This window comes from Rhamphochromis sp. 'chilingali' (genome assembly GCF_963969265.1).
Source record: "Rhamphochromis sp. 'chilingali' genome assembly, chromosome: 11".
In the NCBI taxonomy this organism is placed as follows: Eukaryota; Metazoa; Chordata; class Actinopteri; order Cichliformes; family Cichlidae; genus Rhamphochromis; species Rhamphochromis sp. 'chilingali'.
In genome coordinates, this window is record NC_137938.1 from 1,135,544 (window position 1) to 1,148,016 (window position 12,473).

The following is a 12,473-nucleotide window of genomic DNA, read 5'->3' on the forward strand; positions in this document are numbered from 1 at the left end:
GAAGTTAGGCTTGTCATCTGTGCAAACAGGATGACCTTTGAGCCATCAAGGTCATCTGTTTGTTTGTTGCTGCTGCTTTGTATTCAGAGTCACATCAGTGCTGCTGAATCTCTTTTATTGTCATATTACCATAAATATGCTACAGATATGGGCACATTTAAATGAGGCTGTGATGGAAAGCCGTTTTCTTTTTGACAGATATTATTTAAAGTAAGATCCAGACATCAGACATGTTCATATAATCTGAGCTCCACTCGAACATGCGTGATGAACTCCAGGACAGTGTGGCAGTGAACCTCCTTACATTTACTGTACAGAATGTATTTTATTTAAACACACACACACACACACACACACACACACACACACACACACACACACACACACACACACACACAGAAAAGAAACCCAGGAAACCCACTAAGAAGCAGCCAACATGTAACATTTTGACGGCACAAATCTGTGTGAATGTTCAACATGATTTCCTATTTTTTATGGTTTTTACACATAAATGTTTCAGGTTATTAAACAAATTAAATATGAGACAAAGCTAAAGCAAGTGAAAAGAAAATGTAGTTTTTAAATGAATGATTAATGGGTGTTTATGATTAATGGGTAAAAATCCAAACAGGGAAAAAGTGACTGTCCTCTAAACCTAATAACTGGTTGGGCCACCCTTAGCAGCAACAACTGCAATCAAGCCAGAGCCAGTAAGTTTTTTACAGAGCTATGGGGGAATTTTGGCCAGACATTCCCAGTTCACCCTCTCTGTAAGATTGGGTCTGCCAGTCTGTTCAGCATCTTCTCCTGTCTCTTGATCCAACTCACCCTCAGGTGATGATAAGATGACAGCTTAGTAACTGTGTTTACCCGAGCGTAGTCTGATGATACAATAACAAAACTGGACCTGGACCTAAGTTGTCCTGGCACCATGTGCACTTATGAAACCTTTGTAATGGACAAACTGTGGTTAGTCCAACAACAAAAAACTACTTGGTTTCAGATGGGGCTCAGATTCACACCCCTCCAGGTGACACTGTCATTGCCCACGTGAGCGTTGAAGTCCCCCAGCAGAACAATAAAGTCCCTGGGTGGAGCATTCTCCAGGCTTACGGTGGAACGGGTTCCAACCCATCTCCAGAAAACTGGTTCCAGAGCCCGAGCTCGAAGGCTGACTATATGTAGTTGGCATTTCCCAATCTCACACACCAGCTCTGGCTCCTTCCCCACCCGCGAGATAACAGTCCATGTAACACAAACCAAACTCTACCTCCTGAGTCCCAAAAGGTTGATTCTGATCATCTGGTCGTAGTGTTTTCAGTGGGAGAAGCGTTCTTCTTCTTCAGTCTCTACCTCCTGAACCACAGCTACCCTGTTAAGAGAAATGTTGGATTTCATCCTTTGAATGAGCCTAGTATGAGACTTGTCTTTTCGCATGCAAACAGTGCATAAAACATGGAATGTTTTGTCTTTATTGGTCAGCTCTTTGACGTAGGCTAACAATGGACACGGACCTTTCTTTGTCTGACCAGCCTATCTGGGACTGTAAGAGATTTTTTTTTTTTAATTCCTGTACCAAGTTTGCTGTTTGGTTTTCAAAGACTCTGAGATCAAGTGTACTTCCTTCTCTCAGATCTTACTAAATGTGGATATTAATCCCACAGCAGTATCTGAAGTTTCACAGTTTTCACAATTTGATGAAAAAGTGAGTCATGTTGTATTGTACTTATTTATAAAGAATTAGATTTTAGTGGGTGAGCATATGTTTGTCTTCCTTTAGCTGAGCAAAAGAAAAGTAAAAAAAAAAAAAACTAGATTTGATGTACTGTTAAACTTTGCATGATGTTTAATGGTTTTAAGGTCAGAATTCTCTGATGGGCTACTTAGCTCAAATGTGCCAGTTGCCAGTATGATTCATCATGAAATTGTGTCTGTGCAGTTCATTCATTACGTTTTCTTGTTTATTTATTACTCTTACTACTGTTTATCTTCCATTTGAAGCAGTCATGTCATGTGACAATAGTGTTGAAACATAGCAATTATCTTTACCCTTCAAAATAAGAGATGGCTTTGGAATTATCTGTCAAGCTTTTAAAAAGTGAGGAAATAAACCCTTGGGAGTGTTAGTTTATCTCTGCTTCTTGAGATAGTATGTTAATTTGGCTTGAGACACAAAGAAAAGAAAATCCAGTTTCATATTTTAGTTCTTCTCTGGACAGAAGATAAGCTCTACATGATTCAAAGTTCAAAATATTTAATGTGTACTGGGCGTCAGTTCATCAAGTATCTGAAAGAAGACCTTTAGCACTGGTCAACACCCACCAGTTGGGATGTTGGTGGGTTACCGGGGTCTTCTTCCAGTTTGCACATTGGTGTGTTCTTACACAATACTGTTAAACCCAGTGACTGCCCCTTTGTGCAGGGCTGTGTGGGAATCGGTGAATGTGTAATATTAAGTGCTAAGTGGTAAATAAGAGTATAGGAGTGCTTTATGAATGCAGTCTTTTTATTGTTATGCTTTAGCCACTACACTGTGAAATTAACATTAAGCTGAAAAAATGAGTAACAAAAAAATAAACATTCTTTTGCTATTAAAAACATTTAATAACAAGTTTAAATATCAAACTTTTGAATAAACTGTTATTATTTCAGTTTCCAGAATATATCACCAAACAAGTTTTCAAACAATAGAATTACCAAGTGCAACATGGTTAACCTTTTGGGCTGCAGAATACCTGAGACACCGTCATTGTCAGAGTGATGCAAAGTGATTGAGCTCAGAGCTCCAATATAAGGGAAACTAAATTAGTAATAACATGTTATTATGTGGAACAGGAAAATAACACTGTGGACTATAAAGACTGTCACATTCATCATTTTGGGCTACAGGCTGCTACAAACTTTACTGCAATGTTTATAGCACTAGTCTGTTATCAACACAATTATCTGCAAACACATTATTTCAAATAATGTAATCGGGTCTTCCATTTGTGCAGTTTCTACATCAGCATTATGAGCATTTCAGCAGTCACCTGCAGTTTCAGATGGCATTTAAAGAGACACTCAGCTGATCTATTTGTTTTTGAAGTATTGTTTGGGTGACTTCTCTGTCATGTTGTCATTTCAAGAAAAAGATTATTATTATATACTAATGATATATAAGAATTATGACCTGAATGCACTGTTGTGCCAAACACATTTTGCTTTTCCAAGATCAACTCTATAAATTCTCTGAAGGCTCCTGTTCTACTTGTGTTATATAAACACAAACAGGATATAAAAGGATATTGTACAAATAGAAATATATGATGTATCAATGACTGCTGCACCAGAAAAAACAAACTGGAACATTAAAATATGCACAGATACATAAATCAACAATCTTCTTGTGGTGTGAGCGAGAGAGAGTGTGAGTGTGTCTTTGACACGAAATGTACTCGATAATGAGGCCGGAGCAGCCGGAGTCAGACAGAGGTACATCAAGGCAAGGCAAGGCAAGGCAAATTTATTTGTATAGCACAATTCAAAAACAAGGTGATTCAAAGTGCTTTACAGAGACATTAGAAACAAAAACAAATAAAAAGCATGATTTAAAATTGATTAAAACAAGCAAACAAACAAACAAACTAAATACACACATTTCACACCTGTTCGCACAATCTGAACCTTTATCGTAAGGGGAGCTACCAGTCCTTCTGTGGACGAGCTACTTTCTATTTTAAATTCCCTGAATTTAAAATACTCTCTAGACCCAGTCTAGACCCAGTTGGGGAGCTACCCAGAGCTCTAAACCCACTTAACAAACAAACAAACAAACAAAACAGTATATAAAATCAAAACAGATAAAATCAGAACAGTAGATAAAATCAGTAGTTAATGTAAGTTTTGAAATTTAAGCTTAATTAATTAACAAACAAACAAAACAGTATATAAAATCAAAACAGATAAAATCAGAAATAGATAAGATCAGTAGTTAGTGTAAGTTTTGAAATTTAAGCTTAAAAGTGTGGATTTGGTGCTTTATTCAAATGCAGCTGAGAACAGGTGAGTCTTCAACCTGGATTTAAATAAACTGAGTGTTTCAGCTGATCTGAGGCTTTCTGGGAGTTTGTTCCAGATATAAGGAGCATAAAAGCTGAATGCAGCTTCTCCGTGTCTGGTTCTGACTCTGGGAACTGATAAAAGACCGGATCCAGATCACCTGAGGGATCTGGAAGGTTCATACTGGGTAAGGAGGTCATTGATGTATTTTGGTCCTAAACCATTCAGAGCTTTATAGACCAGCATCAGAACTTTAAAGTCTATCCTCTGACGGACAGGCAGCCAGTGTAAGGACCTCAGAGCTGGACTGATGTGGTCCACTTTTTTGGTCTTAGTGAGGACTCGAGCAGCAGAGTTCTGAATGAGCTGTAGTTGTCTGACTGATTTTTTAGGTAGACCTGTAAAGATGCTGTTACAGTAATCAAGCCTACTAAAGATGAATGCATGGACTAGTTTTTCCAGGTCCTGTTGAGACATCAGATCTTTTATCCTTGAAATATTCTTGAGGTGATAGTAAGCTGACTTTGTTATTGTCTTAATGTGTTTTTCTAAGTTTAGGTCTGCATCCATCACTACACCCAAATTTCTCGCCTGGTTTGTGGTTTTTAGATGTATAGATTGAAGTTCTCTGGTGACCTGTAATCGTTTTTCTTTGGCGCCAAAGACTATTACCTCAGTTTTGTTTTTGTTTAGTTGGAGAAAATTGTGGCACAACCAGTCATTAATTTCCTCAATGCATTTACCAAGAGCCTGTACAGGGCCTCGGTCTCCTGGTGACATTGTGATATATATTTGTGTGTCATCTGCATAGCTGTGGTAGTTTATTTTGTTGTTCTTTATAATCTGTGCCAGTGGGAGCATGTAAATGTTAAACAGAGGGGTCCCAAGATGGAACCTTGGGGAACTCCACATGTGATACTTGTCTGCTCGGATGTGAAGTTACCTATTGATACAAAGTATTTCCTGTTTTCTAAGTATGTTTTGAACCAGTTTAGTACAGTTCCTGAAAGACCTACCCAGTTCTCCAGTCGTTTGAGTAATATGTTGTGGTCAACTGTATCAAATGCTGCACTGAGATCCAGTAAAACTAGGACTGACATTTTTCCACTGTCTGTGTTCAGACATATGTCATTAAACACTTTTGTCAGAGCGGTTTCAGTGCTGTGGTTCTGTCTAAAACCTGACTGGAAGGCATCATAGCAGTTATTCTGTTTTAAGAAGTAACTGAGCTGTTGAGAAACTGCTTTTTCAATGATCTTACTTAAAAATGGGAGATTTGAGATCGGCCTGTAGTTTTTCATTTGTGTCTTGTCAAGATTGTCCTTTTTCAGTATAGGTTTGATTACAGCAGTTTTTAGTGATTCTGGAAACACACCTGATAATAAAGAAAAGTTGACGATCTGTAACAGGTCTGACTCTAAAGTCTTTGAGACCTTTTTGAAAAAACTTGTTGGCAGGACATCTAAACAGCAAGAAGAGGAGTTCAGTTAACCTAAGATGTCCTCCAGGTCTTTGCTGTTAATCGGGTGAAACTGTTTGATGGTGTTTAAACAGTTTTTTGGTGGACACAGTACATATCCTGGATCTGCTGTTGATGTACCAACTGCTTGTCTAATCTTTTGGATTTTGTCTGTGAAGAATTTGGCAAAGTCATTGCAGGCCATGGTTGAATGAAGTTCAGCTGCCACTGGCACAGGAGGGTTTGTTAGCCTGTCAACTGTAGAAAATAAGACCCGAGCATTATGGCTGTTTTTAGTGATGATGTCAGAGAAGTAGGACCTCCTTGCATTCCTCAGTTGTAAATTATAATTGTGAAGTTTCTCTTTATAGATGTCATAATGAACCTGGAGGTTTGTTTTTCTCCATCTGCGCTCAGCTTTCCTACACTCTCTTTTTTCATTTTTCACTAGTGTGGAGTTTCTCCATGGAGAATTTTTCCTTCCAGAGATAACCTTCACCTTAATGGGGGCAATAGTGTCCATTACATTTAACATGTTAGCATTGAAGCTATTGACGAGCTCATTGACTGAACCTTTGGACAGGTCAGGTGTTAATGGGAAGACCTGGTTAAAGATCTCACTACTGTCTTCAGTTATACACCGTTTTGTGATCACTGCTGTTGATATATTTGTGTGGGCTGAGATTTTACTTTCAAAGAAAACACAGTAATGATCAGACACGCCCACATCAGACAAAGTAACCTTTGAAATGCTCAGGCCCTTGGAGATCAGTAGGTCAAGAGTGTGTCCTCTATTATGTGTGGCCTCTGTTACATGCTGAGTGTTACTCAGGTCTTTAGTCCCTTTGTCCTGAGGGTTGTCCACATGGATGTTAAAATCCCCAACAATAATTACACAGTCGAAATCAACACAGATCACAGACAGCAGTTCACTGAGGTCATTAAAAAAGTCTGTGCAGTATTTGGGAGGCCTGTAAACATTAAGAAACACAACTTTGGATGGGGCCTTCAGCTGTAAAGCCACATATTCAAAAGACTGAAAACTTCCAGGAGATAGCTGCTTACATTGAAATGATTCATTAAATAAGACAGCGACCCCTCCTCCTCTCCTGCTCACCCTGGCCTCACTGATAAAACTGTAGTTAGGAGGGGTCGTCTCGATGAGAACAGCTCCACTGTTACTTTGGTCCAACCAAGTTTCAGTTAAAAACATAAAATCAAGGCTGTGCTCAGTGATTAAATCATTAATTAAAAATGTTTTCCCAGCTAAAGATCTAACGTTTAATAAATCCAACTTAAGTGTTTTAGAGGTATTACTTGTCCCCTCGTGTTTGGGAGCAGTCTGTGGCACACAAGGTATGTTTACTATGTTTAAAGATCTTTTAGAGTGCAGCTCTCTGTGTTTTGACCAGGCCACATGTCTCCTGTCACCTAAAAGTACAGAGATTTTAAAACCTTCTAGTAAACAGGGTCCCAGCTTCTCCTGGGAAAAGTCACCACTGCCATAATCCTCACAGCCCGGACCCTCCACACATCACACATCAGACTGTGGAGACAGGGCATGAAGGTGGTAAGGAGGAACTAAGGGGGGCGAGGCTGGGCAATGTGACTTCGATTGCTCTGTTGAGGGTGGGGCTCGATGGCGAACCTTTGGCTGCTCTGGTGGGGGGTTTATGGGGGACAAAGAGGGATTGGGCCGGGGGGTAGATCTGAGCCCAGCATTGACCCGCTCCATCATCTCTTCAGTGAATTTCAGGTGTGGGGAGGAGGGAGAAAGGGAGGGGGAGGAGGGTGATGGGGGTGATGGCCTGTCAGGGGTTTGGGGGACTGGGGAAGATCCTGGTCCTGGTCGTTGGTGTTGTTGAGAGAGTTGGAGGCAAATAGGGACCCCTCTTCTTGCCTCTTCTTGCCTCAGATGTCTCTCCTTTCTGAGGCTCATCCCGGGTGGGGGCAGATGGAGCTCCTCCTCAAGGTTTCTGCTGGGCTTTGTCTGTTCTTGGAGTACTGTTTGTTCCTCTTTATGAGATAACTCCTCGTTTATCTCAGCCTTGGCACCAAGCACAGATGGATGACGTATGGAATAAAACAAGTTGGAGGTGAACAGTTTCACCCCTGACTTGTTAAAATTAAATCCATTTGCTTTAAACAGATGCCTGCGTTCCCAAAAAATATTAAAGTTGTTGATAAAATGCACTGAGTGGTCAGCACATGCTGATATAAGCCATTTATTCAGTGTAAACAGCCTGCTGAATCTCTCGTCTCCTCCTCTGACCGGCGGTACAGGCCCACTGATGAATACAGCTGCATTCAGAGAGTTTACAGTGTTTAATAATCCAATAAAGTCCCGTTTCAGAACCTCCAATTGTTGTTTGGACACATCGTTTGACCCTGTATGCAGGACAATGTTTGTCACAGTTGGATATTCATCTGCAATTTGAAGAATTCTCTCCTTCAGGTTGTTGACCATATCGTTAGGAAAGCAGAGGACTTTAGTGTTCTTACCGCACATGCTTTGTACATCCTTTACGGCAGAGTCACCCACAATCAGCATTTCAGGCCTAGTCTTTAGCTTTCCCCGTGGATTTTCAGACCTTACTTCGCTACTTTTAGATGGATGGTTGTCTGATATAGATCCAGGGTCCTTTGATAGTGGAGCAAATCTGTTCTGCAGTTTCAGATTCAGTTGTTTTGGAGGTTTGTTGTTAACCTTCCTATTCACGGTTGTCCAGTCCTGTTTCCTCCCGTATACAGGGGTAGAAGAGCTTCTCTGTCTCGTAGGAAGTGAAGGCCAGTCGGTTTCAGAGATTTCAGCTCGCTGTGCCCTGCCTGTGGTACGTCCTCCCCCTTCCAGGAGACATGATTTATGTCTTGGTTTTGCACCAAGACAGTCCAAGGGGGGATTATCACTTGAGGATTTATAATAATGCACAGAGTCTACTTTCTTGGTCATGTTATCTGTGCTCCTTAGCTGTGTACTAGCTTGCTCATCGCCATTGTTTTGAGTCAAAGGCAAGGTTGTTTCATTTCCACACAGTCCATTTACCTCCACGTTTACTTCTAAGCGATGAATTTTTGTCTCCAGTGCTGCAATCTTCTGCAGGAGGCTGTGGTAGTCATCTGTGGAGAGGGAAGGCATCTTGTTGCTAGTTAGCCTAGCGGTTAGCACCTTTCTAGGCTATTGAGGCTGCTCGGTGCCCAGACGCTGTAATCAGGCTTCAGCTGTGTCTAGGCCACAGACACACGGAGCGCTGAGGATAAGGTAACTATAAAAACGTTGCTGTTTCTGTTAAGAACACTTTAGTCCTAATGATCTATAAGTGTCCAGAAGCTATCGCAGGTAAGCTCATACGGAAAAAAGGGAAAAAATCAGCATAAAAATCGGTAAAAATCAATAAAAGAAGCAAAGCATTTAGAGAGCAGAGATGAAGCGTCCACACTCTCAGAGGGGGGAGGTGTCATCAAGGAGATCCAGGCTATCCACAGCTCCCCAAGAGTACCTGAGGCCACACATCTCAGCGACATCCGATAAGCCACCCCGTATCACCAAGGGAGTGGGTCAACGAGCACGACAGAACAGTATTAGGGGCAGCAGCGTCTACCTGGGAGCAATAGGGAGGCACTTGGCCCGCCACTCCATGGCCAGGTACCACAGGGGCCAAGGCTCAACAAGCCCAGGCCCAGCCATACACATATGCACACACATATTTTTCTTTGTTTTTCCAACAGATGTGCTTTTCTATCAGTGTACATTTCTGTGCAAAATTTGAGATTTTTATTATTTAGAAAAAAATTAAAATACATGCTGCAATTTATTGAAAACTTATTGAACAATATGTGTTACAAAAATAGGTTTTAGCTTGAAAGTCAGTCTTTGATATAAACACTTTCATTCTTTAACACAACTTAAACTCTCTTAGACAAACTGTCTTGTAATCGCTTAGTAAGTAATCTTCAAGAATGGTTCTCCAGACTTCTTTAAGCACATTCCAGAGCTCGTTTTTAATATCAGCCCCCCTGTGGTGGTTAATCCATCACTGACAGTGTTTATTTGTGTGCTTTTCTATCTAGGCATGATTTCACTGCACTTGCAATGTGTTTGGGATCACTGCCATGTCAGAGAATGCCAATCACATGCTTTCCAAATGATATTACATCATGGATCAAAATCTGAAGTTCTTTTCCCGTATTCATAAGTCCATCAGTTTTAACAAGAACCCCAACATTACTGACCAAAGCCAACCCAAACCATGACACAACCATGTTTTACAGATGGCTGTATAAACTATCTATCTATCTATCTATCTATCTATCTATCTATCTATCTATCTATCTATCTATCTATCTATCTATCTATCTATCTATCTATCTATATATATATATATATATAGATATATATATATTAGGGGTGCAATGATATTCGTATTGATATTGAACCGTTTGATACAGTGCTTTCGGTTCGGTACGTATATGTATCGAACAATACAAAATGTTTAATTTATTTCATCAACTTTTCTTCTGACGATGCTGTCTGTGTTGAGAGCTCAGTGGATCTGCGTTCGACTACTCCGCCTAGGCTGCACTGTCAAGCGCAGATCCACTGAGCGCAGCACAAGCTAATGAGACAGAAGCTAAGCTCATTGCAACATGGCAAATTTAACCTCCCCCACCCTCATTCAGATCTGGCGTTTGGAACTATTTTGGTTTTCATGTGACGTATGACCCTGAAGGTAAGCGCGTCATGGACTAAAGTAAAACAGTATGTTGGATGTGCCACGCAATGCTCAATTACATGGGTGGGAACTAGTGCGTGAGCACAGTTTGCTCGTTAACGTGTTGACGCCATCCAGCTCCACACACGGGGCGATCCGCGGTAGCTCATTAACGGAGATTTGCCGTGTTGTGGCGTTAACGTCATTTCAGATTGACAGCACTAGTGGGAACACAACGAATATGACTGCACATTTACTCCGACAAGCACGCATGCTACAAACTTTACCCGAGTCATTTAGACAGCCGTTAGCACATGATTCTCCCTATGGGGACCTGATATGTTTAATATGCTGCTGAGAATATAGCCCAGAAGAAGCGTATAGTAGAGCTTTTATTTTGAAAGAGCCATTTCTCTGTAATAAACTCTCTTTTCCAAAGATGAGTGATTCCTCCATCAGATAGATTTATTTATTTTATAGTTTTATTAAATGACAAATTAAAAAAGCATGAACATTTTTTTGTATCGAAAAAATATCGAACCGTGACACCAAAGTATCGAACCGAAGCGTGAATTTTGTTGCTGTGTAAAACAACTCAGTTGTTTTACACAGCAACAAATCACAATGACAGTTGCCTCAAGGCGCTTCATTTTGTACAGTATCCTACAATAATACATACAGAGAAAAGCCCAACAACCATATGACCCCCTATGAGGAAGCACTTTCGCGACAGTGGGAAGGAAAAACCTCAGACAGAACCAGGCTCAGGGAGGGGCGGGGCCATCTGCTGCGACCGGTTGGGGTGAGAGAAGGAAGACAGGATAAAAGACATGCTGTGGAAGAGAGACAGAGGTTAATAACAGATATGATTCAATGCAGAGAGGTCTGTTAATACATAGTGAGTGAGAAAGGTGACTGGAAAGGAAAAACTCAATGCATCATGGGAATCCCCCGGCAGCCTACGCCTACTGCAGCATAACTAAGGGAGGAGTCAGGGTCACCTGGTCCAGCCCTAACTATATGCTTTAGCAAAAAGGAAAGTTTGAAGCCTAATCTTGAAAGTAGAGATAGTGTCTGTCTCCTGAATCCAAACTGGAAGCTGGTTCCACAGAAGAGGGGCCTGAAAACTGAAGGCTCTGCCTCCCATTCTACTTTTAAATACTCTAGGAACAACAAGTAGGCCTGCAGCATTTATAAGCATATTGCTCTCACAATATGCTTATAAAAGCAACAAACAATTTCTCGAGGCTAAATGATAATCTTCTAAATTTGTGACACGCCATTTCCTCTCCAGCTTACAAGTCATCTGCTTTAGGGTACGTGTTTGAGAATTATACCACGGAGTCAGGTACTTCTGATTTGAGACCTTAGTTTTCACAGGAGCTACAGTATCCAGAGTCGTACGTAGTGAGGAGGTAAAATTATTAACAAGATGATCGACCTCTGTTGGGGTAGCGTTCAGATAGCTGCTCTGCTCTATGTTGGTACAGGGCATTGAAGATGATAACAGTGGGTGGATTATATTCTTAAACTTAGTTACAGCGCTTTCAGAAAGACATCTACTGTGATGAAGTCTACTCTCCACTGCTGTGTAATCAATTATTGTAAATGTAAATGTTACAAGGAAATGATGAGAGAGGAGAGGGTTTTCAGGAAACACTGTTAAAGAACCATCTTTCTGAGTGAGATAAAAAGTCTGAGAAATCAGACAGAAACTCTGTGTAAGGCCCAGGTGGACGATAGATGATAACAAATAGAACTGTTTTTTGAGTTTCACTGCTGGGGTGGACAAGGCTAAGCATCAGGCTTTCAAATGAATTCAAAGTCTGTCTGGGTCTTTGGTTGATTAATTAGCTGGTGTGAAAAATTGCTGCCACACCGCTCCCGCGGCCTGTGCTTTGTGCAAAATCGGCCTGTGCAAAATCCATTTGTTGATCAATTATTAAGTTATGTACTAACAGAGAGTTGAAGGAGAGAGACCTAATGGGGGCGATCGTGGCTCAAGAGTTGGGTGTTCGTCTTGTAATCGGAAGATTGCCGGTTCGAGCCCCGGTTCGGACAGTCTCGGTCGTTGTGTCCTTGGGCAAAACACTTTACCTACCGCCTACTGTTGTTGGCCAGAGGGGCCGATGGCGCAATATGGCAGCCTCGCTTCTGTCAGTCTGCCCCAGGGCAGCTGTGGCTACAACTGTAGCTTGCCTTCACCAGTGTATGAATGTGAGAGTGAATGAATAGTGGCATTGTAAAGCGCTTTGAGGGGTCCT

At 41.1% G+C, this 12,473-nt stretch overlaps 1 protein-coding gene across 1 annotated transcript in view; it reads left to right on the plus strand.

Moving 5' to 3' along the window:
- grik2 (glutamate receptor, ionotropic, kainate 2) overlaps window positions 1-12,473 on the plus strand; it is a 346,902-nt gene that overhangs the window by 136,066 nt on the left and 198,363 nt on the right. The gene's annotated exons all lie outside the window — the stretch shown is intronic.